The following is a 7,360-nucleotide window of genomic DNA, read 5'->3' on the forward strand; positions in this document are numbered from 1 at the left end:
TCAAGAAATACCGGCGTATGTCAAAAACGAAAATCTCGATATGATAGGAATAACTGAGACATGGTTAAATGGTACAGAGTTCGAAGCTGAATTTAATATTGCGGGATTTAAACACTTTCATCAGGATAGAAACTACAAGAAAGGTGGGGGTGTTCTGTTGTACGATATAAACAATGGTCATGTTTGTGTTTTAGAGAAAGTGAAAGAGGATGCATATGATAGTTTGTGGGTTGAGTTAACCCAAACAAATGGACAAAAAATGAATGAAGGTGTAATATACAGGCCAAAGACATTATCATTAGCAGACGACAAACTGTTATTTCAAGAACTGTCTAGTTTCTGCAACCGGGATTTATTGATAATGGGTGATTTCAATTTTACTGACATTTATTGGATGACCCTTGAACATGGCCATATAGGTAGTCGCTTGATTGATTTTCTTGGTGACAATTACTTAATTCAGCATGTAAATGAGCCCACAAGATATGGAAACTTACTCGATCTTTTGATCACTAGCCGCGAAAGCATGGTAACGATGTAGAAGTCGGTGAATCTGTTGCAAATAGCGATCACAACTTAGATTCAAACTCTTAAACAATTTTAGAATAGATACTCGTGTTTCTGAAATACCCGATTTCAGTAAAGCTCAGTTCATAGGACTACGTCAGGAGCTTCAGCTTACAGATTGGGAGGCAAAAAGGGAAAGACCTGTAGATCAGATGTGGGAAATATTTCAAAATACGCTCACTAAGATGATTCAAACTTACATTCCTTTTAAGGACAGACGTCCCCCAAATCAGGCTCGCCCAAAGTGGCTCGACAAAGAAACTGAAAAAAGTATTGCTAAAAAGAGACAGGCTTATAAGAAATATAAGTGCTCGGGTGCATCTAATGACTATGAAAGTTATGTATCAATACAGAGAGATTTAAAAAAGACAATAAGAAAAAGAAAACGACAAAATGAAATGAACATTGCTGATAAATCCAAAGAGAATCCCAAAGAATTCTATAGTTACATTTGAGATAAAAAGGTTGTTAGGAATCACATTGGTCCACTATCATCTGCTGACGGTCAACTTGAATATTCAAATGAGTGAATGTGTAATATCTTAAACAATTATTTTAGCTCGGTATTCGTAAACGAAACACCTCAAAGTGAATTCCAAACTGAAACCTGTGAAAAGTCTAGAGTAAACTTACTACGGTAAATATAACAAAAGAAAAAATTAAAAGGTGTATAGACAAACTCAAAGTTAATAAAACATCAGGGCCTGACGGTTGGCATCCAAGAATCTTAAAGGAAATGAAAAATGAGATTGTTGTTCCATTAGAAACGATTTTCAAGAAATCCATCATATCCGGAGATGTCCCAAGAGAATGGAAGCTAGCTAACGTTACTCCCATATTCAAAAAAGGTGACAAAAAGAAACCCAATAACTATAGGCCTATAAGTTTGACTTCAATCGTATGAAAAATAATAGAAACTATCATACATCATTTAGAAAGTAACCGTTTGATAAATGATAGCCAGCTTGGTTTCAGACGGAAACGTACTTGCGTGACTAACTTACTCGAATTCTACAACAAATTTATCTCGAATTATGACAAAAGAAACAATATAGATTTGATATATCTAGACTTTACAAAAGCTTTTGATACCGTCCCACACGAAATACTACTTACTAAATTAGCTTCGCACGGAATAAGTGGTTTCCTATTAAGTTGGACTAGTAATTGGTTAAATGGTCGAAAGCAGAGAGTTATTTTAAATGGAAAAACTTCTAGATGGAACAATTTTACAAGTGGAGTTCCTCAGGGTTCCGTTCTTGGGCCACTTCTATTCATAGTATTTATAAATTATATAGACCATGGACTAAAATCTACTGTTTCCAAATTTGCTGATGATACAAAACTGTGCGGAGTGACAAATGATCACTCAAACCAATTAGATATTCAAGAAGATTTAGATCAATTACAGCAATGGTCTGAAAAGTGGCTAATGAAATTTAACACAAGTAAATGCAAGGTAATGCACATAGGTAAAAATAACAGTAAGTACGATTACAAGTTATTTGGAAATTCGTTAACAAAAGTGGATAGTGAAAAAGATATCGGCGTAATTATCAGTAACGACCTCAAATCATCCAAGCAGTGTATTTCAGCCTCTGAGAAAGCAAATAAGATTCTGGGACTGATTGCGCGATCTTTTGATTTCAAAAGTCCATCACTCATTAACAAGCTATATAAATCGTTAGTTCGTCCACATTTGGAATATGCTGTTTCCGTATGGTCACCGAATCTCATTAAAGACATTGACAGACTGGAAAAAGTACAACGGCGAGCCACAAAACTGATTCCAAATATCAAAAATAAATCATACGAAAATCGACTAAAACATATGAATCTGTTTTCCCTAAAAAAGCGTAGACTCAGAGGTGACTTGATACAGGTCTTTAAGATTTTAAAGGGAATTGACAACATCAAAAGTGACAAAATTTTCACATTGAATGAGAATCAGACAAGAAACAATGGTCTCAAACTGTCCGGAAATAGATTCAGTTTGGAAGTAGGTAGAAACAACTTTGCCAACCGTGTAGTTAATGAATGGAATAAACTTCCTGCACAGGTAGTGCAATGTAGTTCAGTTCGAAGCTTTAAGAATAATTTAGATAAACACCTAAGTAAGATGCTATAATGGTTATAATTTATTTCATATTATTTGTTTTTGTTTTGTTATCATTTGTCTGTCTGATTTTCATTTATTATTAGTTATATGTCAATTTATTATTATTTACTATTTACCTATTTGTTTATTATTTAACTATACCTATGCATTTATTTATGTATTTTATTTGTTATTTACATTATTATAGTTTTTATTTATTATTCTGTTATTAATATGAATTTTTTTTCGCATCCGACCTAGATATGGATCAAAAGGTCTCCTGTCGGCATGTTCCGCCTTTGTAATCCTTTGTAACATACATATATATATATATTTACATATATATGCATATATATACATATATATATATATTTACATATATATAAATATATATATATATATATATATGAATATATATATATACATATATATATATATATACATACATATAAATATATATATATACATACATATAAATATATATATATACATACATATAAATATATATACATATATATATATATATATATATATTCATATATCCATATACATACATACATATATGTACATATATATATATATATATACATATATCTACATTATATATATATATATATACATATATGTATATATATACATATATATACATATGTGTATATACATATATATATACATTTATGTATACATATATATACATATATATGTATATATACATATATATACATAATTATGTATATATACATACATGTACATACATATATATATATATATATATATATACAAATATATGTATATATATATACATACATATATATATATATATATATATATATATATATATATATAAATATATATATATATATATATACATATATATATACATTTATGAAATCAAGTAACGTTGGTGTCGTAACACACGAATAAAATAAAACTTAAACCCACTCTCGGAGAAAGATAAGCTGAGATACAGAGTAAACCGTATACCACAGTTAGTGGTCGAAATATACGGTTTACTCTGTATCTCAGCTTATCTTTCTCCGAGAGTGGGTTTAAGTTTTATATACATATATATATATACATAAATATATATATATATTATATATATACATATATATATACATATACATATATATAAACATATATATACATGAAGGTGGAAAAAAGAAGTCACGGGTCTAGTTCCGAGTTACTGAGTTTATTCCTGACCGGTTTCGCTCTATGCTTCTTCAGAGGAATGTGACTCTGGAGTGAAGCTGGCGGTATACATAGTCTGAGTAAGACCGCGTTCCCTCCTTGGAGGTGGGTTACGTTTGGTTGTACAATGGTTTTTAATACAATGAACAATAGTGATAATAATACAACAACAGGCAACAGGCAGAGGTAGTAAAGAAAGGTCTATCAAAAAGACAAAGGAAGGTGATTGAAGCCCTATATATAACAACCAATGCCAACATCAACCAAAAAGTAGGGGATATTAAATGGGAAAAATTCACAGCTCAATACGCAGCCATAAGAACCTGCCCCAGAACAGCGCCCACATAGAACGACAAAATCCATCCGGTGCCCAAACGTCCGCGCTCCCTGGGTTGAGGGCTTGAGGCCGGTCAGTTCGTATTTTCATTATTTTTATTTTTATTATTATTATTATTATTATTATTATTATTATTTTTATTTTTATTTTTATTTATTATTTATTATATTCATTTCATATTTTTACTATATTTCTTTGGCATTTATTTATCTATTCATTGTTATATATGTATGTATATTTTTTGATAACATTCTGTCACACAATGATATGCGATGAGATGTCATGTCACTTTAAATAAGCATATATTTTTATTTATATTTATTATTATTTTTATTTTTATTTATTTATATTTATATTTGTATTTGTATTTGTATTTGTATTTTCATTTTATTTCATCCATTTTATCTGGATATTTATCCTTATATTATTATATTATTTAATACTATAAGTTATCATATGACACTTTTTAGGATTCACACATTTCTACACCACTCACTTCACTTACAATGTTACACCCTCGATCAACAGTCCACACACACCGGAGCTGTTTTGTAATAACATCACAACAATTTATTGTATTTTTATCACTATTGTTCATTGTATTAAAAACCATTGTACAACCAAACGTAACCCACCTCCAAGGAGGGAACGCGGTCTTACTCAGACTATGTATACCGCCAGCTTCACTCCAGAGTCACATTCCTCTGAAGAAGCATAGAGCGAAACCGGTCAGGAATAAACTCAGTAACTCGGAACTAGACCCGTGACTTCTTTTTCCACCTTCATCAACTTGTCATAATGTACCAACATATATATACATATATATATATATACATATATATACACACATATATATATATATATATACATATACATATGTACATATATATACATATATACACATATATACATATATACATATATCATATATATACATATATATATACATATATACATATATATACATACATATACATATATGTATATATATATATATATATATATATATATATATATATATATATTTTCATGGGATGCTTGCTTGGTTTGGCCTGAGTTAATGTAAAGAGTGGAACTTGAGTCTAGGAGTAAGTCGAGTTCCAGTTGGGAAGCAATCCCACAATAATAAAGTGGAACGTATAGATAATTTAGATAGTTAAACGCACGTTCCGAGAAAAAGCAATATTTGAGACTGAATGTAAGTAAGGATGGAGGTACGATAGAAGTCTGCACGAAACTTAAATAAATTATATTTACACAAAGAAAAAAATTAAGTTTTACTGATTAACATCTACGAACATAGACTCAAAGTACACTGGAACATTTAACATAAATGAATACATGCAAGAGAAATAACAAAAGTTCAATACATAGAAAAAACACCCAAAAGTAATGATATACAAGGCCAACAATAATTAATACTATACTTGCGAACAGAACTGCAAGGCACCGATACAGTGAGGCCTGGGGGTTGTGTGAGTAGGGTTGGACAACCGGGGAGGCTCTTTTTATACCCGAGAAAGGCGTGGCCAGTAGTTTCATGGCGAGGTTCGAAATTGAACGTTGTCACAACGTATGCTACCGAAGAGTCATGTTCGAAGCCGTAAGTAGTAGGCGGGCGATTTGAAAGTGGTTTGATTCAAGGTTGGCTATAACAATATATATATATATATATATATCTAGATATATATATCATATATATATATACACACACACACACACACACATACACATATATATAAAACATATGCGGGAAAAACCACAAGGAAAAAGAAAAACTGATGACCTTGGTGGTTTTCCGCATATCTAGAATCACGAGTTTATGTGATTTCTCTTGCATATATATATATATATATATATATATATATATATATATATATATATTTTGGGCAAGGAAGGGAGATGATAGGATACAGTGGTGAGTGGAGAACGACTGTGTATGGATGATACTGTTAGGCAAGGAAATGAGGGATGGGGGTTGGGTCGTAGGGCTACTTTTGTGCGAATGATATTTTGACTTAGCCGGAAGGGATTTCTCCCCGTCTTCTCTATTTGTGCATGAGGGCACGGAGAGGTGGTGGGTTCGCCGATTAAGTGAAGCGGCCTTGCTGTGGACGTACTCTGTCTTTGCTACATTGTGTTTGATTTAGGGGAGTTAACGGATGCAGGGATGACCCGTCATCCATGAGGACCTGAGATGGGAAGGGTGGAGAGGGTGGTGGAGGGAAGTGGAATAGGTGGGAATAGGTACATGTCTCGGGCTGCTTGCCTTATAAAGGGGAAAGAGCTCTAGGTATATAGATAGAACAGAATACACACACACACACACACACACACACACACACACACACACACACACACACATATATATATATATATATATATATATATATATGTATATATATACATGTATATATAAATATATATGTATATACATATATATATATGTATATATATACATACATTATATATATATTATATATATATATATACATATACTGTATATACACACATAAATATATATATATACATATATATACATACATATATACACATATATATATACATACATATGTATACATATATATGTAAATATATATATATATATTTTTTTCTCAAGAAACTTATTAGAAGCATGATTTTTCTTCAAATGTTTGAGTTCAGCCGGATTAACCAATGACATTACAGATGGCATGTCTATATTTGTTCTATACTTATTCATAGGTAACTAAAATCTGTTTTCTTAGAAATAATTATTCTATTGTTGATTTATCTACCTATTTATTCACTTATCACTTTCTTTATTCATTTATTAATTAATTAGGATGTTTATTTATTGATTTTCCTGTATTTCTTTCTTTATTGAATTATATACTTATTTGTTTATATGTTTAATTACTTATTCATTTGTTTGTTTATTTAATTATTCATTCATTTATTTATTTGTACCTCTACTTATTTATTTATTTATTTGCTTGTTTATTTGTTTACATATTATTTATTTGTTTATTTCATGAGCAATGAAGTAATATTGTCTGAACCCTTTTTTTTCAAAAATTTTGGGACTCTTTTTGGGTGGAGGGTGTTATCATATATCCAGGTTTTTTTGACACATTGTTCTGTATAAATCGCCTCCGCCAAATTACTCTTGTGATTTTGTCGAG

Source organism: Oratosquilla oratoria, chromosome 20, assembly GCF_046742065.1.
Source record: "Oratosquilla oratoria isolate Oo_2021 chromosome 20, ASM4674206v1, whole genome shotgun sequence".
Classification (NCBI taxonomy): Eukaryota; Metazoa; Arthropoda; class Malacostraca; order Stomatopoda; family Squillidae; genus Oratosquilla; species Oratosquilla oratoria.